This window comes from Sciurus carolinensis, chromosome 6 (genome assembly GCF_902686445.1).
Source record: "Sciurus carolinensis chromosome 6, mSciCar1.2, whole genome shotgun sequence".
NCBI classification, from domain to species: Eukaryota; Metazoa; Chordata; class Mammalia; order Rodentia; family Sciuridae; genus Sciurus; species Sciurus carolinensis.
Genome location: NC_062218.1, coordinates 34,191,192 through 34,217,002, shown reverse-complemented (window position 1 = coordinate 34,217,002; position 25,811 = coordinate 34,191,192). Strand labels below are relative to the sequence as shown.

General features: G+C 36.5%; 1 pseudogene; it reads right to left on the bottom strand.

The window, feature by feature from the left end:
• Positions 1–6,620: 6,620 nt before the first annotated feature.
• The window catches only part of LOC124986299 (39S ribosomal protein L1, mitochondrial-like), a 43,771-nt pseudogene continuing 24,580 nt past the window's right edge, over positions 6,621–25,811 (bottom strand).

The following is a 25,811-nucleotide window of genomic DNA, read 5'->3' as shown; positions in this document are numbered from 1 at the left end:
TCCTTTTCTCTCTCTTTCCTTCTTCTTCCCTTTTTCCTTCCTTCTCATGAGATTTCTGTGTTGATTTTTCCAAGGCCAAGATCTCTATCTTGAGTCTTCTTCTTTTCTCCTAAGTCTCATGCAATTAAATAGAGCTGTATCCTAAAGGTTTTCAAAGTTACATCTGGAGTTGTAAACTCTCTTCTAAATTCAGACTTGAATGTCTAGCTGTCCAGCTCACATGTGCAGTGTAATCCAATAATCCAATCCAATTTGACATGGTTTTCTCCCTAACTCTTCTAGTTTTCTTCTGCATTTATCACCTTACTTCTAAGGTCTCCTGAACAAACATAAATAAAAGAGCAACCCCACCCAAGATTATTTCTGAATCATCTCTTTCTCTCACCTTCCACACCCCATTCTGTTGATTTCATACAGAATGCATCCCACACGCTCACATTCCTCATTATCTTAATTGCTACCCACTCCGGTTTAAGACACCCACCTCTCTGGATTATTTTTGTAGTCTCCCACCCATTTCTCCTTAATCTCAATTTTGCATCTCCAAACAATCTTCCAGTACTCTTCAGTTGAATGATTTGAATCTGATTACACCATGCCTGTGCTCAAAATAGTCTAATAGCTTTCCAACGAAACTATGAAACTTTTTAAGTTGTTTCATACACTACGTGGGTTTCTAAATAGTCTCCCCTCTGCCCATACCTCCCTCCTTAACTCTCAACTCTCCATCCATCTCATCATTTCCTTTGTACACACCCTCATCTTTCCGGTCAGGTCCCTCAGCTTGTAACTCAGGGCCTAAGTGATAATTCTTCAGGCCTTCTGTGACTACATTTTCTAGAACAACTAGCTTCCTCCTGCTCCCAACAACATCCTGATTTTTGCACACTTGAGTGGTATTTGAAGTTTGTTTTCATTTGTTAGTTTTTTGCTTGCTTTTGGTTACCTTGTCCATTTAGTATATAGTTTAGGAGATTGTAAGCTCCTTAAGATGTTCCTCTCTTATTTGCTGCTCTCTCACTAGTACTTAAAACGGTATCTGGTACAGAGTAGGTGCTCAATAAGTATTTATTTTCTGACTAATTTGGAGTAAGAAAACATGAAAAAGCCTCAAACTAAAGCATTAACTCATTTTTGGCTCTTAAATCCTTGACTATCACTAAGTGTTAATGTTTATAATATAATAATAATAGACCCATAAATTTTTGAGTCACAATGTACAATGAGCTGCAACTGAAGATCATGCAATCGATAGTTCCTTGTAAATCACTTCATGATTTTCAGTACTTATTCTGTATTTGTATTGCAATCACATGTACCTGAATTGCATATATCATTACCATCCTGTAAAGACAAATTGGAGGGTTATAAAGAGTGTAGACCCTGAGATAAGTGAATATGACAATTTTCACTGCAAAGAATATGTTTATGTGTAATAAGACTTTGTCTTTGAAATATTCTGACAATGTATTACCCTTTAGTTAAAAGATAAGAAAACAGCTGTATGTGACAGCAAATATCTGTAAATCTAGCTTTTGGGGAGGCTCAGTAATTTACTGAAACTGTCTTAAAATAAAGGAGAAAATAATGAAGGACTTGGGATGTGACTCAGTGACAAAGAGTACTCAGGTTTAATCCCAATACTCCCTCCCAAAAAATATATATATATTTACATATATATATGAAAAACTAATATTCACACTGGTTTTCCTGCATTTCCTGCAATTATTGTAATTTTATCTCATTAATTGCATCATTTTGGCAGCTATTTATAAAAATGCCTTGAGTTCAACCATGAAGAAACTTTGAGTCGCAAAAGGAAAGAAAGGCTATAGTATTTCAGTGACATGGCAACTGTTAAACACAAATTGCAACTTCATACGCTACTAATTCAAGATACCATCAACTAACAATTAACCAATAACATTGTCAAGTAGGTAAATCTGGAAACACATAGATTAAATTTTGACCAGAGTGTTAAGAAGAGCAAATTACCAGAAGTGTTCTGTTGAATTGAAAAAAGTGCTGATCTAGAAGCAAAGAAATGGCAGGTTCTATTCCTGGAGTGAGAATTTATTCACTCTGTTGAAATTTTTCCACCTCTCTGGGGATCAATTTCTTTTTCTAGTTACAAAATGGTGAGTGTAAATCCATTTCAGAAATTGGAAATTTCTGAAACACCTTCATAGAGGTGGGTTTAGGATGGGAGAAAGCACAATCAGAAAGGACAATGTTAAGAAACTGAAAGAAGCTTTTGGAGCCTGAACACACTCACTCATTATTTTGCTAGAAGGAAATCTGGGTAGGCTCAGATTCAATTCCTGGTTCCAGAGAAAACTCCCTGAATGACCTTGGGTAATTTTTGCCTTATTTTCATACCTAAATTCCAGAAAGTTTTGAAAATCACATGAGATAAGGGTGGGAAAGCACCTTTCTTTCTTGGAAAATTCCATAGACTAATTATAAATACTTTCTACAGACCATAATCTCAATGTAACTCATGGGTGTTTATTTAAATAATTGCCCAGACTTTTGCTATCACAGATGATATCAGAGATGATAGATTGCTTCTGTTTTTATCATGCTCTAGAAGGAATGTACACACTTTGACACAGCATGTTGGGAAAATCAGAACTCCCTAACTGAAAAGAAAATAACTGAACTTTGTGATACTAAAAAATACATACATAGCTCCAAACAGGTGTGAATTTAAAGACATTTGTTTTTCCTCAATCGATATAGATTTTATCAGGTTACAGGGATTAAAATGGCACTGGAAACTTTCTCTGGAGACTTTGTATTTTGTCATTTTTTGACAAATCTACTAAGGTAACTTTGAGTAATTGTGAATTTTTACACTTATTTTTCTTCCAAGTTCTCTTCTCAAACAGTGATTTAATTAACTATATTTTTAGATTCCTTGGTAAACATAGCCAACCCAAAGTTAGGGTAACTACCAGTAAGAAAAATGTTTAAGTTCCAGATTTAGTCTAGCCTCACAGCATGGTATTTGCTAAAAAGCCTGTCTCCAAGCTATGCCAATGATTCAAGTGGTTATGCTCTGAAACTGGAAGTTCAGTGATAAAATGTTTATACTCACAAAGAAAAATGTTTTGACTTATAATATATAATCACATTTATGTGTATATACATATATATATATATGCATAGATGTATAAAATTCATTATTTTAAACACAAACACAGGATATTTAATCATCATTTTTCTATTGACCTTCCAAGATTTGGATGTTAAATTTATAATCCATCTCACACAGTTTTGGTCCATCAAGTGGCTGAGATAAAAACTAACCCAAGGATAAGATATGCCAAACAAAGTTAAGTACAGAGTGTGGACCAAAGTGAATCCAAATCTATGGTAGATTTGGAATATAATTAATTTTAAAAAATCGAAAATCCCCAGAGACAGGCTGTACAGGTGTGTTTAAACTTCCTACCAGGTAGCTCCTATGTACAACTTCTCAGAAACGCGGGAGGGAAATGGAAGTCACAAGCAAAAAGAGAAGATGGCAGAGGGCCTGAAAGAAAGAAAACAGGGCATCATAATGAGATGGCAGGATGGGGATAAATTAGTGTCTTGCAATTTTTCCTTCATGTTTTCCTGGTTGATCCTTTGCCTCTGATTGAAAACAAAAGTTTGTCGTTCTCTAACTACGGTGCCTCTGAGGAGCTGAGTTCTTCTTCCATTCAACGTGTGGTCAAGCCAGTGGTTGTGTCAAGCTAGTGGTGTTGCCTTCTCCCCAAATGTCATAGATCTTTATAGAAGCAGTCAAATGCATTGAATTCTACGATGTTACGGATTCTCTACTTTCTGTTCTGAGACTATGATGTTAAGTAGACCCTTGCACCCAAGGGCTAAAGGGGCTTGATAATTTTCACCTTGGATGTTTGTCATATCAGGTGTACTACTGAGGCATTCCTGATGAAGACAGAAATGAACAGAGCAGGAACAGTGATACAATGAAACCATTCTCATTTTTATTGTTAATTTTTTTAGTTTATTTGACTTGGTTTTTATTTTAAAGGCTGCTATTGCCTTACGGATGAAGCAATGGGCAATTACAGGAAGACTTAGGTCTCAAGGTGACCAAGTTCTTGACTAACTTGAAGAATTTCAGTATTCCTCAATAAAAGTTTATTTTTAAAATATGAATTCAAAAATGAAGTATTTCCATACCAGCTCCTAATCTGTTCTGTTTTGTAAATGGCAAAACAAACTACAAATCTACTGGTCCTTATTTTTATTTCTGTTGCGTTAATGCTATCCGTTATATAGTGGTGTGTTTCATTTGTAAGGCCCATTGTACCAATTCACTCCATTTCTTTTGTATTTATTTACCCCATCTGATGGAGAACTTTGGAATAATTATGGTCCACCATAAGACCCATTCTGTCTCAATTGCAATTTTTACTTTTTTTGGCAATTGATTCCAAATATTCTTTTTCACAATGCATTTTTCCCCTGGAATCACAATCCAAGTTTGTAGGTTTACTTGCACAGGCAAATAATGTGGACTATTCTTCACATTAAGGGAGACAACAGAACTAAACTAACATATTTAAAACAACAAATGTGTTGCTATGGGTGTGCTATGACAGGACAGAAACTGACCGTCTTTGTTATGTGAACAGAAGGTATAAATATAGGTGATCAGAAATGTTTTAGTTATGTTAGTAACAGATGCAGAAGAGCACAACGGCTACTCCATTAATTTTTCCCATACACTGGTGCAAACAAAGAAAAAAATCCAGCAACTCCAAATTAACTGAATCAGTGCCCCTCAAGAATTCCATGGCCCAAGTCAGGTTTTGTTCTTCCTCTGTGATATTTCTTTAGTGTCAACTACCTTGCTAGATCTCTGTAATGAAGAGCCAGTTTGCTTATATTCTGCACTGGATATATTCCAATTGTGGCAGGTACCTTATTCTCAGATTGTTAATAAGACATTTCCTGGAGCCTTCGATGCTCTATTGAGTCCTAACAATGCAAAGATAAGCTTTTGCTTTGCTTTCCACTTTAGTTTGCAAAAATCACTATTCTTGTCTGTACTATCACATCTGGCTAGAACTTTGTCATCTTTTTCAATCATTTTCTCCCTTGTCCCAAAATATGAAATGAGGAAATGAAGAAGTCTGATCCTGCTCATGATAGATGAGGAGTTGTGCTTAGTTGCAATCTGAGGGAAGTAGATCTTGCCGATATACTTTAATTCACAACCTCATGAGATTTGAACATTTTTTTCTATCACAATTCATGGGATTGGTTAAAAAATCTCTCTCGCTCTCACACCCTGCTTATTCAAATAATTATAAAGAATAGTCTTTAAAGAAAACAGAAATTCTATTCTGGGAATGAGAATTCATACAAGAGGAGGAACACTCACTCATTTTTGCCTTGGAGATAGTGACAAGATACAGCATTTCTGCTTGTGCATCCATGTGTTAAGATTTTTTTTAAACGAACCATTTGCTCTGTTTTCTCCTGTGCTCCAACAAACACAGCAGATTTGAGGTGCTGAGGATAAGATGTTGGTAGTTCACATTTAACCATGCACAAATCAAATACCTTTTTGAGGCTCATATTGCATGCAGCCTGTTTTAGTAACTGCTGTAGAGAGTGTAAGGATGAGTATAAAGTGCACTACTTACCACATAGATCTGAGTCAAGTAGCAGAGATTAACACCTGTACAAGAACAATGTTGAGACATGCTTTATTCTTTTCCACAGAGAATGGCATTACTATTCATTTAGCTCAAGCTACAAATCTTCACATCTTCCACAAAGTTTTTCCTTCCCTCATGAATTATTTAACTTTGGCTATAAGAGTCTTATGTATTTCCAAGTTCTTTTAATGCTTCCTTTCTTTTCACTGCCAGTGCTCATAAACTCAAAGTTTATGTGCCAATTTTCATAAACTTTCTCTGTTGATCCATTGCCATGCATTCTTTTTTTATTATTCTGGAAGGAGTATGACAGATTCAGAAAAGAATAAATAGGTGATTATGCCTACTCTTTAAAGACAAATATTAGTGTTGTTGATAACTTCTCTGGCCATGAACAGTCACTTTTGCAAGAAGTGGTGAAGATTATTTCAATCCAATTGATGAAAGAAAGAATGCGGGTAAGCCAGAAATCACCCTGTGCTGTGCGATGATCACAAGAAAGGGTGACCTCAGCGGCAAAACAAAGCACGAATGACAGAATGATTGCCACTACTCAATGTCCAACCTGATAACAATCAGGAATCCTCAAGGAGACCAACTTGAGGAATCAATAATCATTTGTTGCATCATTAATCACTAGTACAAGGGCCAAATATTTGCTTTGTAGAAATACATAATTATTCTTGGTATGTGTTTTTTCTTTACTGCTCATGGGGTCTCAACCAACCCCACTAAACCAAGTCTTATAATGTTTGATCTACTAGTATATGTTGTGGAATGGCCTTCTGAAGGGTTCAATGTAATTATTTTTTTTAAAATATTTTTAGTTGTAGATGGATACAATACCTTTAATTTTTTTTTTTAGAAATTATGCAGTTTTAGAATTTTCTTTGTTGTTTCTTAATCCATTCAAAATAATTTCAAAATTCAACACTTTTAGGCAGCTTCTTGGTTACTTTCTTTAGTTTCTCCTTCTTTGTGCAGTAATGAATCAATCTTTACTAGCAAACTTTCACTTGTTGTGCTCCGAAGGAAGGCACATACTACAAAGGGACTCAAATTCAGAGGTCTATGCTTACAGACTTCATTAATAACCGCTTGCAGATTGGTAGCAATCTGGTCACTTGACATATCCAATGTGGCTATTTGGGTACTGAGAAAGTTTTCTCTTTCCTCATCTACATGAATTTCATGTCCAGTTTTAAATAATTCAAGCATTTTGGGGATGTCATGGCCAATAGAATTTCTAGCAAACCTTGGAAACCTTTTTTTTTCCAGTTTCTTCTTTAATGGATTAAGTTCAGGCATTATTTCTGGAACAGCTACATAAAAGTCTACTTGAATTTCATCATCCAAAATCTTCTGAATCAGATTAGTTCCTCCTGCAAATGCAGCTCCATTTTCTTATGCTATTTTAATCTCTGATGCATTCCCAGTAAATACAGCAACTTTATTGATTTCTGATGCAAATGGGTATGGAAAACTAATAACACTGGCAAATGGTTCCACTTTTTTCTTTTTCCCTAGTGCCATATCCTTTGTCAAGTCAAGATAAACCCCTTGCTTTGGATTAGTAAAGTCCAAAATTTGAAATTTCTTAAGTAACTGAACATCTTTCTCCACCTCATATATCTGCCTTGGGTATAGGCGTTTTAAATAGACATCAACCTCAGGTTCACCTTCCATGTAGGGATATGACTTTATTTTTCTATCTCATCCTTTTTTTTTCATCTGATGCTTTTCTTTGGTATCTTTTTTTGTTTTCTTTGCAGGCTTTGTAGCAGCAGCAGCAAAATGTCTATTGGGCACCTGAATGTTTAAAGAACAAGGATAAAGAGATGTCTGATAAACCATCTTGGAAGGAGTATGTCTTTGATGATGTATGAAGACTCATTTCAGTTACCTGAACAGTTACTAGGTTCTTGACCACCTTAGGATTTGCATACAAAATCTGTCTTCCTTCTGTGACATTCTTCCATACCACTTTCCCTTCACATGATGAATTTCATAGTAATCCAGTCATGTTTCAGAGATTCCACTTAAACATTACTTCTTCAGAACAGTCTCCCTCTTCCAAGACATCTATGGCCACCACCATGTTGACCATTCTGCTATTTTTTTTTATATGTGATGTTGAAGATCAAACCCAGTGCCTCACACCTGCTAGGTAAGCACTCTACCACTGAGCCACAACCCCAGTTCACCAATGTAATTATTTTTTAAGATGATGCCAACATACAATGTAGTATGCAGTGTGTACCTTGAATCAAACTTGTATGCTGCTATCCCTCCAACAGGAAGAATACACTGCCTTAGAACCAAGAGATAAAAACAGGAGTGGCTATGTTTACTCATATTTCCAATTACCCACTGGAGGGTCTGGTTCCACATGCCCACAATTCTAGGATCTAAGAGTTCTTGGTTTCCAAAGAGTGGTGACATTCTCCAGGGAGCACAAAAAGAGCCCCAACAATTTGCAGATTGTGACTGCCCTGTGGGTCCATTAGACAGTAGCATCAGGAGAAGAGTCAGCGTATGGTCAGCACTGAGCGTGGCAGGGAACTAAGTTTGCTGTTGCACAATGGAGGCAGGGATAAATCTATCTGGGTTCCAGACTTGGACCTCTCCTGCCTTGTTGTCATACTAAATGGACAAGTCCAGCAATTACAGACTGAAAACCCATTTTCACTGAAAATACTGAAAATCACTGAAATCTAGACTGGATACTCAAGGAGGGAGACCACACCGTGATTGTTGGTTGTGGTCCCCAAGTCAAGTGCAGTGGAGGAGACTGTAGCATCAAAAGGGCATGCAGCCCAGCTGCAGGAAGCAAGGTCCATAAACTGTCACCTGCCACTGCAAGGACAGCCTCATCAGAAGAGAGTTGGCTTACCTGAGAGCATGTCTGTCCCAAGACAGAGCCTTCAAGGACTAAGTGGGTCATTTCTCCCCAACTCACTACAAGGCTCACTTTGATTCCAGAGCTCACTCAAGGAGGCTGCTGTCAACCCCACTGCAGATTGACTTCTCTTTGTGCCATTACACTCTTTTTCAGAATATGACTTCAAAAAAACTCAAAATTTAGAAATAGCTATACAGAGACAACCCTTTAAAAAATGTCTTCCAAATGTTCAAGAAGTGTGTATAACAACACTGATAAAAGATAAATGAGTTGCAGATTCCTTCAGGGGCTGCAGTGTGTCTTATCCACATTTATGTTTATAATGTCTAGTATGGTAGCTGACATCTAGCATTAAATTGCAATCAACTGGATCTTACTGAATTAAAATGTTGGAATAGCATAAAATATTTAATATTAATTACTTTATGTGAGCCTATACTGCAGAAATATGCAAATAGTTATTTGCTTACACGAGCAAAATGTGAGATAAATACAGCCATCATCTCACTAAGATAATATACTCCTTCTGTAGAAGGAAGCTTATTCCCCAATCCTCATATGTCCATAAGGAAATATCCATGGAAGTTACATTTATGGTCACTATTTTAACCTATTTATCTGACATGTGAAGATGGGAGAAATAATGGTAGGTATAGCTGGGCCCTTCCCTAACGTAGTACATTCTACCAACAGAAGGCACATGTTTTTGCCTATTTTATGAGGTTCTGCTCCCTTGGGCTGTTGAGTATCAGACTCTTTTGGTAACTATTCAAATTTGAGAGAATATAAGAAAGTTTTAATAAGTCTTGTTTGCTTTTACTCCAAGTCAAGTTCTAAAACCTGCTCTATCGATCAGGGGGTAATGTTTTAAGGTCCATCAGTGCATTTTCATGCACTGTGTCTCAAAGTATTGATCCAAGAAATCTCAAAATTTAGAAAAATCATAAATACACAATACAAGGACAGACCTTTAAAAAATGTCTTCTGAATGTTTGAGAAGTTTGAACAATACTGAGAAAAGATAAATTAGTCATCCCTCAGATGGGGACAGGGGTGAGATTAATCCTGGAACTCCACCTGCCCCTCAAACCACTGATTATTTCTCTAAGGGTTACAAGACCCCACATTCCTTGGCATGTACCCCATCTCCCAACGCCTTTCTTTACCTCCTCGTCACACACCTGGCAGCAGAGTGTCTGTTTGGTATTTGTTCATGATCAGCGTATAGAAAGTTAGGGCTGAGAGATGTAAACAGAGGTAAGGAACATTTTCCTTCCTGGCCCATTGTACTTGATCTACCTGTTACTTCAGGCCAGACTATTGACCCCAGTAGCCAACCACTTCTGTGTTAAGGTGAGGGAGGTCTGTTTCCTGATCGTAGTTAAGTCACCACCTCCATATACTGACCTTTTATTTGAAGATTTATATTTGCATACACATAATCAAGAGCTTATGATTATTTTACTTCACTTTTATTGGCAAGAACATAACTTTTGCTTCCCAATAATCTCTCTTGAGTAACAAGTATAATATTATTGAAAATACTTAACTGGCCTATTTTCTCATAGATCAAGTTGTGTGGTAGCTCTGTACAGATTTCAGGTATTACCTGGAGCAAAGAAGTAAGTTTGAAGATATATTTTTGAGTTGACAGTCACATGGTTCTTAAGAGTCTTTGTAAGTTTTTAATATTAAAAAGGTTGAGCTGTATTTAGAAAACTTCCTTTTACATATTTAAGAACAAATCTTGACCAGGTGTAGTGGTGTATGTCTGTAAATCCCAGTGGCTCAGTAGGCTGAGGCAGGAGGAATACAAGTTCAAAGTCAGCCTTAGCAACTTGGTGAGAACCTAAACAACTTAGCAAGACCCTGTATCAAAACAAAATATAAAAAGGACTGGCTCAGTGGTAAAGCACCCCTGGGTTTAATCTCTAGTACAAAAAGAAAAATCTTGGAAACCTGAACTTAGAGGTTCACCATACATGGGAAAGATGGTGAATATTCAATTTTACACTTTCAATATTTATTGTAATTTGTTATAACAGTAAAATACAAAAAAAATTCTCTTTTATTGAACATTGTAGTATGTATACCTCCCCATTTTTATAATAACATTTTTCTTTCTCCATCTCCTCAGCACAAATCTGCACCCAAATAACCAGATAAGTAACTTGGTGTGCCCTATTTTCCTTCTTTGATCATTTTCATAGGTAGTGGAGCCTGCTTATGAGCAGGTTCCACATCTGTGGATTCAACCACCTGCAGATAGGAAATGTTTGGAAAAAATGATTGCATTTAGATTAATATTTTTTATTTGTTCTTTTTAAATATACATGGCAGTAGAGTGTATTTTGACATACATACATGAAGTATTACTTACTCTAACTAGGATCCAATTCTCGTGGTTGTACATGGTGTAGAGTTTCACTGGTCTTGTATTTATATATGAACATAGGAAAGTTATGTCCAATTCATTCTACTAAAAATGACTGCATTTACACTGAACATGTATAAACCTTTTTTCTTGTCATTTTCCCTAAACAATATAGTATAACAACTATGTTCATAGCATTTAAAGTGCATTAGATATCATAAGTAATCCAGAGATGATTTGAAGTACATGAGATGATGTGTGTAGGATAGGTGCAATAGTACATCATTTTATATAAGGAATTCGAACATTCTTGGATTGGGGTATCTGCTGGGTGGTGTGTGTCCTAGAATTAATTCCTTTTAGGCAGCAATAGATAGATAGAATAGATAATAATAGATAATAGCAATAGATAATTGGAATAATAATTTTAAAATAGTGTGCTTTGTTGATATTTGTTTTTACAAGTCAATCCTATGCATTGGTCTACAATAAGCTTTCTCATTTACTAATGCACTGTATACCTTTTTACAAGTAAAAAAGTTTGCAGCAAATTAATTTTCTTAAGATTACTATATGTATTTTTTAAATTAATGGACAGAACTGGGGTTGTGGCTCAGTGGTGAAGAGTTTTCCAGGCATGTATGAGGCCCAGAGTTTAATCCCCAGCACCACACAAAATATAATAATAATTATTATTATTATAATAATAATACACTGTTTTTAGAGCAATTTTAAATTGAAGTTGAAAATATAGAGTACACTCCCTCACTCATACATACTCACACAACCCAATTATTTGACATTTTGCATTAGCACATTACTAATGTAAACTATGCACTTTGGTTAATAAGAACAAACCACTATTGGTTAATTAAATGTAAAAAAAAAAATTGTGCCACACTAACACATCACTTTTTAAAATAACTACATCATATTATATTGTGTGGGCATAAATCTCCATTCCTTATCATGCTAAGTGAATATCATGCTAAGTTAAATAAGTCAATCCCATAAAAACAAATGCTGAATGTTTTCCCTGATAAGCTGATGCTGATCCATCTTGGGGGTGGTGGAGTAGGGAAGAATGGAGGAACTTTGGATTTGGCAAAGTGTAGTGAGGGGTGAGGTGGGGTGGTGGGAATGGGAAAGATGGTGAAATGGGACAGACATTATTACCCTAAACACATGTATGATTATATAACCATTGTGACTGCAGAGGAATGAGAAGTTGTGCTCCATTTGTATACAATGTGTCAAATGCATTCTACTGTCACATATAACTAGTTAGAACAAAGTAAAAAATAAAAAAAGAAAAATGTATTGACTACAGATCCACCAAAAAGAACTATTAAGCAGTACACAAACATAGATCATAACTATTCATGTCATTTAATTGTATTGATAACAGTTAATACTTTCTTTGGGCTTGGTTCTGGACTTAGTTCTGAACTTATTTCTGAAGAGCCAGGCACTGTTCTTAACTTAATATGTATTAGTTCATTTATAGTCTCAACAATGAATTGAGGGGTTACTGGTGAAAAGTGCCTTTTAATTCCACATAGTTTTGAATTTTTCCATCTTCCTTCTGCTATCTATTTTTGATTTAATTATATTTTCATCTAAAAAGATAGTTTTATAATTTCAATTTTTTTAATTTATTAAGGATAGTTTTCTTTCCCCCTAACACATGACCTATTCTGAAGAGTGTTCTTATGTGCTTGAGAAAAACATGTATTCTGCTGTTGTGGGAGGGTTCTGAATATTTGTGATAGGTCCAATTAGCATATAGTTCAAATTCTCTGTTGCCTTATTGATCATTTATCTGATTTTCTATCCAATATTTAAAAGTAGACATCAAAGTCTCTTATTCTTATTGTAGAACTGTTTCTCACAATGTTTGTTTTATGCATTTTGGAACTCTGATGTTGGTGTATAAATTTTTGTTGCTGTGTTTTCTAGTAAATTTACTCTATTTTCTTTACATAGTGTTCTTTTTTGTCTTTAACAACAGTTTTGGATTTAAAATATTTTTTCTGATATTTCTATTTTTTTGATATAACTATTTCCATTTATTTATTTCTGACTTGCTCATGTCCTTATATCTAAAATTAGTCTCTTTCAGATAGCACATGGTTGAATATAGTGTTATTCTTGTTGCAATGTATGTCTTTAAATCATTTACATTTAAAGCCATTACTTCTAAGACTGTGCTTGGTATTGGTATTTTTCAATTTTCTTTTTTTTTTTTGATGCTTTTGCTTCTTTGTTTTTAAATTATTTTTTGTTTTAATTAGTTATACGTGACAGCAAAATGTTTTTTGATACATCATATATAATGGGGTAAAATTTCTCATTCTTCTGGTTATACAGGATGTAGAATCCCACCTGGATATATGTACACAGGGTAATAATGTCTGATTCCTTCCTATATCCTTCCTATATCCTCATATGCCCTTCCCTCTCTTCAATTCCCTCTACCTAATCTAAAGTATCTCTATTCTTCCCTAGCTCCCTCATTGTGAATTAGCATTCACATATCAGAGAAAATATTTGACTTTTGGTTTTTTGGATTTGGCTTATTTTGCTTAGCATGATATCCTCCAGCTCCATCTGTTTACCTGCAAATGCCATAATTTCATTCTTCTTTAAGGCTGAGTAATATTCCATCACATATATATGCATATGTATATGTATATATACCACATTTTTTTATCCATTCATCTGCTGAAGGGCACCTAGGTTGGTTCCATAGTTTAGTTATTGTGAATTGAGTTGCTATAAACATCGATGTGACTGCATCACTGTAATATGGTGATTTTAAGTCATTTGGGTATAAACCGGGAAGTAGGATAGCAGGGTCAAATGGTTCCAATTTTCTTTCTGCCTTTCTTACAGCTTCTTTGTGCCCAATTTCCTCCCTTCCAGTCTTCCTCTAGGTTTAGTTGACATTTTACAGTGACACATTTTGATTCCTTCTCCTTTCTTTTTATTCATAATAGTTATATTTTTCTTTCTGTTTGCCATGAGGATTGCACATCACATTCTTTTTTTAATGTTTTTATTTATTCTAATTTGTTGTACATGACAGTAGAATGCATTTATACATTTTGATAGATCATACATAAATGAAGTATAATTTCTCATTTTTTGATTGTTCATATAGTAGGATCACATCAATCATGCGGTCATACATGTACATGAGGTAATAATGTCTGTTTCACTCTACTATCATTCCTTCCCCATACCCCTTCCCCGCCCTTCACTCCCCTCTACCTAATACAAAGGAACTCTATTCTTCCCTATCCCACCCCCATTGTGAATTAGCATCTACATATCAGAGAAAACATTTGGCTTTTGGTTTTGGGGGTTTGGCTTATTTTGCTTAGCATAAGATTCTCTAACTCTATCCATTTACCAAAAAAATTCATAATTTTATTCTTCTTTAAAACTGAGTAATATTCCATTGCATATATATGCCACATTTTCTTTATCCATTCATCTGTTGAAGGGCATCTAGTTTGGTTCCATATTTTAGTGATTGTGAATTGAGCTGCTATAAACATTGATGTCAAACTAAAAAGCTTCTTCTTAGCAAGATAAACAATCAATAATGTGAAGAGAAAGCCTACAGATTGGGAGAAAGTCTTTACCACTTGCACCTCAGATAGAGCACTAATCTCCAGAATCTATAAAGAACCTCATTTGTGTACAATGAATCAAAATGTAGTGTAAAAAAATCTCAAAAAATAAATTAAAAAAAAGAACTCAAACAACTTAACACACAAAAAAACAACAAATAACCCAATCAATAAATGGGTTAAGGAACTGAACAGACACTTCACAGAAGAAGATATACAATCAATCAACAAATAGATGAAAAAATGTTCATTATCTCTAGCAATTAGAAAAATGCAAATCAAAACTGTTCTAACATTTCATCTCACTCCAGTCAGAACAGCAAGCATCAAGAATACAGGCGACAATAAATATTGGTGAGGATTTGGGAAAAAAGGTGCACTCATACATAGTTGGTAGGACTGCAAAAGGGTGCAACAATTATGGAAAGCTGAATGGAGATTTCTCAGTAAACTTGGAATGGAACCACCATTTGACCCAGCTATCCCACTCCTCAGTTTATACCCAAAATACTTAGAAATCAATACATTATTTTCTTAAGTTAAAGCAGTCTGTTTTAAACTGTAACTAGCTTAGTTTGATTTTATTTAAAATCTCTACTCCCAGGTTCTTTGTTACTAATGTCACAAGTTACATCATTAAATATTGTGCACCCACTAACACAGCTTTACAATTTTTTTCTGCTTTTGCCTTCCAAGTCTTATAGAAAGCTAAAAGTGAAGCTATAAAGCCAAGTTACAATAATATTGACTTTTATACTTGCATTTACTTTTACTGGAAAAGCTTCTATTTTCATATGGCTTTAATTTACTATTTAGCATCCTTTCACAACAAGTTGGCATTTCTATTAGAGTAAATCTGGTGACTACAAGTTCTCTCAGGTTTTATCTGTGAATACCTTCATTTCCTCCTCCTTTTGAAGCACAGTTTTGCTGGCAAGAGAATTCTCAAAGATACTTTTATCTCATTTTCTTTCACATATATTCGAGAAAAAAATATGTGTGGGGGGTGATGGAGAGAGAGAGAGAGAGCAGGAGAGAGAGAGAGAGAGCAAGGGAGAGAGAGAGACTCCCTTGTACGACAAATTGCTTCTCTCACTGCTTTTGAGATTCTGTCTCAGAAATTTAATTCCAACTTCTCATGATGTGAATCTCTTTCAATTTATCCTACCTTGAGTTTGCTTATCTTCTTGGATATCAATGTCTTTCTTCAAAATTAGAAAGATATTGCTCATTATTTTATCAAGTAAAATTTATCAAATAAGCTTCTCTTTCTCCCTCTCTCTTCCTTCATCTCTCTCTCTCTCCCTCTCCCTCTCTCTCTCTCTCTCTCTCTCTCTCTCTCTCTCTCTCTCTCTCTCTCTCTCTCTCTCTCTCTCTCTCCCTTCTGTTACTCCCAGAATATATATATATATCAGTCTGCTTGATGATGTTCCATCTCACGTATCTTCACACATATTTTTTTCTTTCTTCCTCAGATTTGATAATTTCAAATTACCTGTCTTCAAGCTCACTGATTTTTTTCTTCTATGATTTTAGCTTAGAATTCCTCTGGTGAATTTTTGACACTAGTTGTTATATTTTTTAGCTCCAGAATTTCCGGTTTGTTGTTTTTTTCATCATTTCTAATTCTTTATCATCATTCTGATTTTGTTACTATACCATGTTCCCAATTTCCCTAAGTTCTTTGTGTTTTCCTTTAGTTCTCTGATGGTATTTAAATCATTTGTTTTAAAGTCTTTGCCAAGGAAGTCAGAGGCCTGTATTTCTCTGTTTCTTTTCATGTTTGTGACCTTCTGTTGAAAATTAAGCATTTATAAAAATGAGCATTTATAAAAGCAGCCTCCTCTCCTGATCACTGCAGATTGGCTTTGTGCAAGAGAACTTTGCTCATCAGCCTGGCATGAAGACTTAAGGTCGTCTTAGGTCTTTTCCCGGCATGTGTCTTCTCTGGATCTGGGAATGTGCTTTCTTTTTCAATTCTTCTGTATACACAGCTGCTTTAAATGTTTTTAACATTTCCCTGATTGTCTCACTCTTGCTTCTTCTCAGGGTCATAGCTGTTCTTTTGTATCTCTTAACCTGACATCTCTTACTCCAGGTATTTATAAATCTACTGTGCCCTGGAATTTTTCTTAGTCTTGCCTGCTGTTCCTATGGTTGTTTCCTGCAGTTTGAACTCTGGAGTTAGGTGATGCAGAGATCAATCCCTAGGGCAGCCTGCAGACAAGAACATTGCTGAATTTGTCCTCTCTTTTCTCTTGGGCTCACAGAACAGAACTCGGGTTCAGAAAACTGCTTTCCCTGAAATGCACCACATTGCCAGCAAAGGTGTGTAGCAAGGATGACTATAAATGCTACAGAATTTTCTACCACTTTCAATATAGACTTTTCATGCATGGGAGTTGGATTATTTCCTGTAGACCTTTCACTGATTTTCAGAGAGCTTACGCAGTTAATCATTTTCTAGTTGTTTATTAAATACTCCTGTGGAGTGTCAGGACCTGCAGCATCCTGGACCTCCATCCTGGGGCTGGGATGTAGCTCAGTGGCAGAGCACTTGCCTAGCAGGAGTAAGGCCTTCCATTCAAGCCCCACTACTACAAAAACGAGCAAACAACAGTTTTCCATTTTGTTGATATCGCTAGGATGGTTTCCTGGTGTGATTTGAAAACCATAAAGGAAGTTTCTTACTATAAAGTATTCTCCCATACTTTGGAAGTTAGAACTCCTAAAAGTAGAATATTTGGGGGAGTTAAATACAGAGTTAAACACAATGAGTTCTATAGAACTCCAGGGTTCTTGGAATATTTCTCTGGACTCTAATCCCCTGGCTTTAGCAGGAGATGGTGAGTGTGCCTCCTAATCCAGCATGGGTAGCTCACTTTTACCAACTATACATCATGCTTATTTATAAAATTTAATATGGCAAAAGAGTTCTACAACAAAAAGGCAAGAAATCCCTTTGATTAAAACACTGTCATCTGAAAACATCCATAAAATAAATAACTTCTTATCCATGAACAAGATGTAGAAAACCATAGTCTTTCATTACTATAATGATTGCTTTCACCATCCGATAATCTGACAATTATATTATAGGGAATATGGTTCTGAGACAATTGAACATACAACAGATGATCTAGAGACATACTTCTTTGATGAAGAACACAAGGGCAAGGCATGAACATATGTGGCTTCAAGAGACACCCCAAAGAACATTAAGAACAGTTCAGTTTTAAAATGTGCTGTATCTGCCTCCCATACAGCTTTACACGGATGTATTCTTGGAGAAATAACCGTAGTCTTCTTCCAGTTGATTATGGTCCTTGAAAAGGAAGATTACAAAAAGTATCCATTAAAATCCCAATAGAAAATAATTGGTAAATTCAAGGTAAAAAAATTTGAGGGTTAATTTTCAGATTGGTCGTTAATAAAGAAGAACCAACAAAAATACTGTAATGATCTAGGGTTTGTGATAAATGAGCCAGTACGACCCCTGAGCAGGAAGGAATGAGTGAAGGGAGGGAGTTACCAAAACCTTAAATGAATAGCAGAAAGTCCATCGCACTGTAAAGAGCGATGACCTATGGTTAAGAGTTATCCCAACTCACTGGTCAGGCAGGAAGCTGAAGGAATAAATAGCTTAATCTGCCTCTCTCTAATCCCTTGCCTGCGCAATTGGCAGAAACCTGTAGTGAAGCAGAGGGCCCTGAGTCCAGGCAAGTGATCTCTGGGCAGAGAGCAGGTAGGAACAAGGTGGAGAGGAGAGATAGAAGTACAAAGAGCAGACATCTTATGCAGAACATAGGTGGGACCATTCCAAGGGCTGAAATATGAGTCTCAGTCTCTCTCTCTCTCTCTCTCTCTCTCTTACTCTTCCTCCTTCCTCCTTGGATGTGAATAATAATAGCAAATCTTTGGAACAAATCACAACAAAATGTTTACATAAACAGTGAGTCTATAAATAGAATAAGTTAGCAACAAACATTTTCAAAGAGACTATATATCAAATATGTTGTTTATCCCTTGGAAACTTTGTTGGTAATAAAGTATTGGGCTGATGAGACTAACTGTGAGTCAATGTAGCAACTCCTAATTTCTTAGGGATCCATCAGTGGGCAGGTTGATAACACTGTGTTGTACAGACAGTAGTGTGGATAAATAGAGTAAAAAAAAAAAAATCTGGTCTTTCTGTTAGTTACTTGAATAATTCAGGAAGGTAAGCATTATATATTGTTTCCCTCAGAACATTTATTCTATACAACCCTGAATAGAAATAAGAACATTTTAAGTGTTCAAAGAGATATATATTTGATTTATAACTGAGAATATTTGTTGGACACAAGCTCTCCCCGTTTTCCAGGGGCCTGTCAGTCATCCTGGGAAGAGCCTGGCCATCATGAGAGAGAATGAGACTGAGAAGTGAACCCATTTCCCTTTCTGGTCCCCACAGCCTTGAGCCAAATGCTATCTAAGGCTGTGGTGACCGAATTGGAGCATGAGGAAATCTGAGTCTGGCTGGAGCCCTTTGGTCCCATTTTTTTTCCTATATTTAGTAGTCTGGAGTCCTTCTGTCTGGATAGAATTTCATAAGTGGCTCTGACGTTTACCATCTGAGTAGCTGTGGGAAAGTTAATTAACTCCTTTTTACCTTATTTTCCTTTCAATAAAATAGAGATATTAATACGACAAACTCAGTGGAGGTTTTGTAGCAATTAAAAAGGTATTGCATGCAGACAGACATACAAAGGGCTCAGTAGATATTTTTCTATTATGAAAATTAATATGATACTTTACCAGATTACTCATTTCCAACATATTTGCAAACATTTGACCACTGTTAATGACATTAGGACTTCTTTGTATCTTCTCTCAGCTTTCCAAAAGCTCATCTAAAAAAAAAAAAAACCTGTTGATAAAATTAACAGGTAAGTTAATTAGACTTACCTGTAGATGTAGCCGATGTGGAAAGCAACAACTGGATAGATTCTTCATAGTGTCTAAGAACAGAAAGTCTAAGAGAATGTTTATGGAGTTCAGGAATCTGGGCCTAAGTGATCTAAGGCAAGGAGGAGTCTAAGATTGGGCAAAATTTGTCACTGAAGTTCTTCTGCTGGAAGAATTAACTGAGTGAAGTTAGATTATACTAGTGATATTTCTGATACATGTTCCACAATTAGCATGCCATTCTGTGATAATGAGTACAAAACGTTTGCAAATGTTTTCAGTGTTTGGGCTGAAGTATGCTGCGACCTTCCTTAGATGGCACTGTATGTGTGTCATTCGCTGGAGTGCACACATCCCCGTTTCCAGCATATGTGTTTCTCTGAAAATGAGATTGGTCCTCTCAGAGCTGGATATGATTCAAATCCCAAGGAAATCACTTTCTAGAAGTGGCTCCTGTCACTTTCTATTCAAGCAGTGGATCATTATCCAATGTTTAAGTTTTGTTATTGAAATTTGAGGTACTTTGTTTTTTAATTTTTTTAAAATTTTTACAGACTGCATTTTGATTCCTTGTACACAAATTGGGTACATCTTTTTTTTCTATGGTTGTACACGATGTAGATTCACACCATTCATGTAGCCATGCATGTACATAGGGTAATGATGTCTGTCTCATTCCACCATTTTTCATACCCTGCTCCCTCTCATTTCCCTCTACATAATCTAAAGTTCCTCCATTCTTCTCTCACCCTCAACCCCCACCCCCATTATATATCATCATCCATTTATGAGGGAAAACATTCAGTCATTGGTTTTTTGGGATTGGCTTATTTCACTTAGCATGATATTCTCCAATTCCATCCATTTACCTGCAAATCCCATAATATTATTATTCTTATGACTGAATAATATTCCATTGTGCATATATACCACAGTATATATATATTTCTTCATCTATTCATCTGTTGAAGGGCATCTAGGTTGGTTCCACAATCTAGCTTTTGTGAATTGTGCTGCTATAAACATTGATGTGGCTGTTACTGCAGTATGCTAATTTTAAGTCCTTTGGGTAAAAACCATGGACCACTTGGGTCAAAAAGTGGATTCATATCAAGTTTTATGAGGATTCTCCATACTGCTTTCCAGAGTGGATGCACCAATCTGCAATTCCACCAGTAATATACGAGTGTGCCTTTTCCCCCACATCCACACCAATATCTATTATTGTTTATGTTATTGATAATAATTGATAATAATTATTCTAATTCTTGAGGCAAAAATGTCAACATCTTTTTCTTAAGATTGCTCCCCAAATATTTGATGATATTCACCCCAAATCCTGGTTACCTAGAGAAGGTATAATCTGAAGAACCCACACTGAATACACAATGGGCCTGGTAATTCTTGCTTTCAATCAGGGAGATGTCTAGTCAGAAAGAAGGGAAGGAACCCTTAAATTAAACACACTGTTGGCAAAGCCTTGTCCATGAAAAGGTGAAAATAAGAGCAACAATGTCTTCTTAATTGCCTCTGGAAACTGGAAATTATGATGAAGCAGATTTTTCCCTTGGCAACTCTGAACAGAACAATCAGGACACCACATTGATTTTATACAATTCTAAGAAGGATAATTTACTGCCTGAAAGTTTTGAAACTTACACTGGACTTTACCAAAAGGTCAGGATGAGCAAGACTCTGAGAAAAAAGAAAATAAGAACTTTTTTGATTATATCCCGTGAGTTTCCCTTTTCAAAAAGTATAGCACCACACATGAACGGGGGCCACTTTGAATCAGGTGACTGCTTCATTACTATTATTGTTTGGTTGTGAAGTGTCCCCTGAAAGCGGCAATGCAGGAAGGTTCAGAGGAGAAATGATTGGGTTGTGAGAGTCTTAACCCAATCAGTGATTTAATCCCCTGATAGGGATGAACCGAGTGGTAACTGAAGTGGTAGGGCGTGACTGGAGAAGGTGGGAATTGGGTGTGACTTTGGGTATATATTTGTGTTTGGTGAGTGGAGTTTCTTTCTCTGTTTTCTGATGATGTGAGCTGCTTCCCTCTGCTCATGCTCTTCCCTGTGATGTTCTGCTCACCTCGAGCTCTGAGGAATGGAGCCGGCCTTCTATGGACTAAGACCTCTGAAACCGCGAGCCCCAAATAAACCTTTCCTCCTCTATAAATACTCTGGCCAGACCATTTAGTCACAGCAGCAAAAAAGCTGAATAAAACAATTACCTTGTTACTCAGGACTCATGCTTCATGGATGCCACTTTTCCTGGCTCTTGCTCAAACCTTGGAGATTGCTTGCTCTCACTCGTACATCGCTGTAGTGAGATTCTCAGTGCCTCATACACAGGTTCCCCACATTTGGCTCTGCTATGGGCCCTTGGTCTTCGATGTTCCCTCTTATTTATAAAACACAGAAACAGTTTTCCTTATTGTCAAAGGTTGTCAAAATCTCAGTTTCAGCTTAAAAACGTAATTGTCTTGCATGTAGTGAGTGTGTATTAAAGTTTATTTAACTCATTAATAAGGGAGCTAGTAGAATAAAAAACAGGGATTTCACGTGGGTGCTGAGGAATGATGCTGAAATAGGGTTGCTCAATTAGAGGCAAAGTGGGTTCTGATCTATCAGGCAGCATAGCTGTGACTTTTGGGGTCATTAACTATAATAGAGAATAAATCATGTACCTTAGTAGTTTCTACTACTTAAATTCTTAGAATTGTAAAATGCCTACTTCTTAATGTTTATGTGTCTGTAAGATCATAAGCAAGCTACTAAAGTATTCAACATTTTTAAAATTACTAAATAAATATTGATACTAAGAACAGTTAAGTTTACCAAGTAATGGTGAACTTCTAGTTAAAAAGCATGTTTGCATTTGCTTCATCCCTGTGTTGGATTATGGTATGTCAACTTGGTTAAGGTGGGTTGTTATATTTCCCAAATCTCCTTTTCTGAACAATTCTAGATGCAGTTTGGAAGGTAGAGTCGATGAGCAGCCATGAACTAAGAAGCCTGCTGGGATTGGTTACAGTGATATTCATTTCCACAAGCTGTCGCGAGCAGTAAGAGAGGAATCAAGTTTGGTTCCAACAAGTGGATTTTATTCATGCAGTGCACACTCAACATTCCTAATAATAGCAAGTCACAAATACATTGAAGATTTACTCCCTTGTTCACCTAGAATCCAATCTCCATGGACTTACTCAATGCAACGTCTCTTAGCCAAGAAATCAGTCCGCAAGACCCAGGGGATTCTTCTCAGCCATAGCCTCTCTCAGCTCCTCGGATGTCTTTGGATGTCCTTGGGTGTCCAGTGAGTCCAGAGTCTGGATGGCAGTCATCATCACGGGAGTGGTGGTCAGTCATCTGGCCTCAGTGACAACGGTCGATCAGCAATCAGAGATGGAGTGGACAGCAGCCAGGGCAGTAAAGAGACAGAGCAACATGGAGTCCTCTGGTCACGGTGCTGCTGACCGTTTGCTCCAAAGTCCAGAGGCTTAAGTCGTGATTTTTAGCCCAGTCAAGCTCTGGTCTAAATTGATAAAGCCCAGAACACGACTAGACTAGGAGCCACCACTCAAATCACAGATAAAAGTTCCTATCAGCATTGTTCAGGAGTGTCATCCTGCCACACAGCAAGTTTGTCACCAGGCGCCTTTTATGATTTTAGTTTTACAAGTCCAGGCAAATACCAAATATAGCTTATTATTACTACGTAACACACAACTATAGCAATTCCTATTATTTCCTTGTCTCATTACAGAAGCCCCTTGTGAATTGAAGCTAGGCCTCACTGTCCCCTGTTCTCTGACCAGTTTCCCTTCCCCACTGAGGGCAGGACTAAACAACAGCTGTCCCAAGCCCACAAACAGAGGTTTGGCTACAAATACGTAGAAGCCACTGCTCCACAGACATAACAGCTTCTTACAGATATCTCCACGACCTCCGCCTCTACACCCGCGTCAGTGTCTGGGCACACTCAGCCTTCACATTACCTTCAAGCTCTGACATCCAATCTGACCAGTGGTTTTTGGAGAATAAGCTGTACAACGACCCTTTGATCCTTCACTCCCTGTTCCAGACCTTCACTTCCCCAGCTCCTCCCACAACCCTGTTGGACCTAAAGTCTATAATAAATTCCTTCTTCACCAAGTACTCAGTGACTCTGCTTCCCCGACTGAACTCTGGTTGATGCATTCCCACGTTTAAGAGCTGTGGTCTGTAATTGCAGCCCACTCCTATGAGCCATTTCCAGCTTTATTCCGACACAGATTCTATCCACTAGGATGACGGTGACGATGACTAACCCTTACCTAACATTTGACAGGGAGCCTTTTGTAATGATAAAATTTCCATGCTCAGATGTTTCTCATCTTCTTTAAGGCAGTCTCCTTCCTTCGAAGGAAAGTCATGGTTCATAATGCTAAAAATATCATTCTCAATCCTGAGGTCATATTGTTGTGGAAGAATTAGAGGGATAGCCAGTGATGAAGCTAGAAATAGATAACTAAGCTAATCCAGAGTCTATTTTATATACGGGGGAGGGCATTTCCAATTTAACTATCGTTAATGGTTGTCTCAGATGTCAAAAACTATTACTAAAAAAAGTTTATGTGCACTTTGTTTATATATTTGGCTCTAAAATGCTGTGTATTTCATTCAGAATACTGGAAACTTTTCATGTATGAAGTACTTTGAAAAGTTGTTTACAATATTATCTCCTAATCCCTCCAATAAGTCTAAAAGAACAGAAATATCCTACTCTTTATTCGGGTGAAAAAATTGAGATTGAAAAAATTATCTTAGTCAAAGTCACACATTTTCTACACAACAGTAAGGGAACTATGGATTTCCTTCCTATACACATTTGTCCTGCTGCTGGGCCTCTGAGTTTTTCCTGGACAGAGATTTGCAATGATATTGACTGCATTCCCATCTTCTGTTACAACTAGATACTGCCATTTGGCTATATTCTGACCAATGAAGTAAAAGTAGAAGTGATAGAAAGTAGTCCTATAGAGAAATCTGCTCTGTTTCATTTCTCTTCTATGATTGCTATAATGTAGTAGATGCAATGACTAGATCTCTGACAGCCACCTTGAGTCATGAGGTGACCCTGGGAATGACAAACACAGTGGAGAAATGTGCCATAAGAGCTCTTGAGTCCCTGATACACTGAAACGTCTTACCCACCAGTCTCTGAACTTTTGTCTAAAAAGAAAAACAATTTTTCCATTCCATTTATGCCAGTGTCATTTGAAGTTTTTATTTTTTACATTTTGCAAGCGAACTTAATCTTAATTAATGCAAAAACTAGTATTTTTATATAGACCCCAAAAGATAAAACAAAGCAATCCTCACTAGCACTACCAACACCAGTCATCCTTTTTAAAAAATCTGTAATTATTATTTTATTTGTTTTAATATTATTTGTTCTTTTTAGATATACTTGACAGTAGAATGCATTTTTGCATATTATATATACATGGGGAATGGAGGAGGTGGGGGATAAGGACAGTAGAATTAATTGGACGTAACTTCCCTATCCTTGTATTTGAATCCACCGCCAGTCATTCTTACGATCATCTTCCTCCTTTTTTAGATTACAAATTAGAAACATCTTTTTGTTATAAGTTTCTAATCTCATGTCTGAGAACTGATATTCAGTAGGAGTCCTTGAAAATTCTGGTTCTCAATCAGCATGATTTCCTGTCAGAGACTAGGATCAGAGAGCTGTTGTTAAATCCTAATTTGGTTGTGGTGGTTTCTATCACATCACATGGGTGGAGGAGTAGATTACTGAGGATTATGAAAATCATAATGACTTCAAAACAAGTGACAGTTGTAAAATTGAATTCCATTGCTTTTCACAAACTTTCAAAGCATAACCCTGATTCACTCCAAAATATGTTTGATTCAGAACTCCTTTATTCCTGAGATATGAGTTGTCTACCCTTCTTTTACACTAATGAGAGGGGCTAAATTTTTTTTTTTTTTTTTTACTTTAGGGTTTGTTAACAAAAGCACACTGGTTACAACTTGAAAGGAATGTTTTCTTAGCATTGTGAAAAATCAAAGAAGAATGTCAAGAAAATAATGTACAGCTGTACATGTGTTTACGTAAATAAACTCAGTTTTCCTCTGAGAAGGCAAGCTTGAGTGAGACTGACGTATCCATGTGTGACTCAAGCTCACAACAGCCTTCCTAATTCTTACATCATTGAGTCTAGTCTCCAAGTAGTGATTTTGATTGCTAAT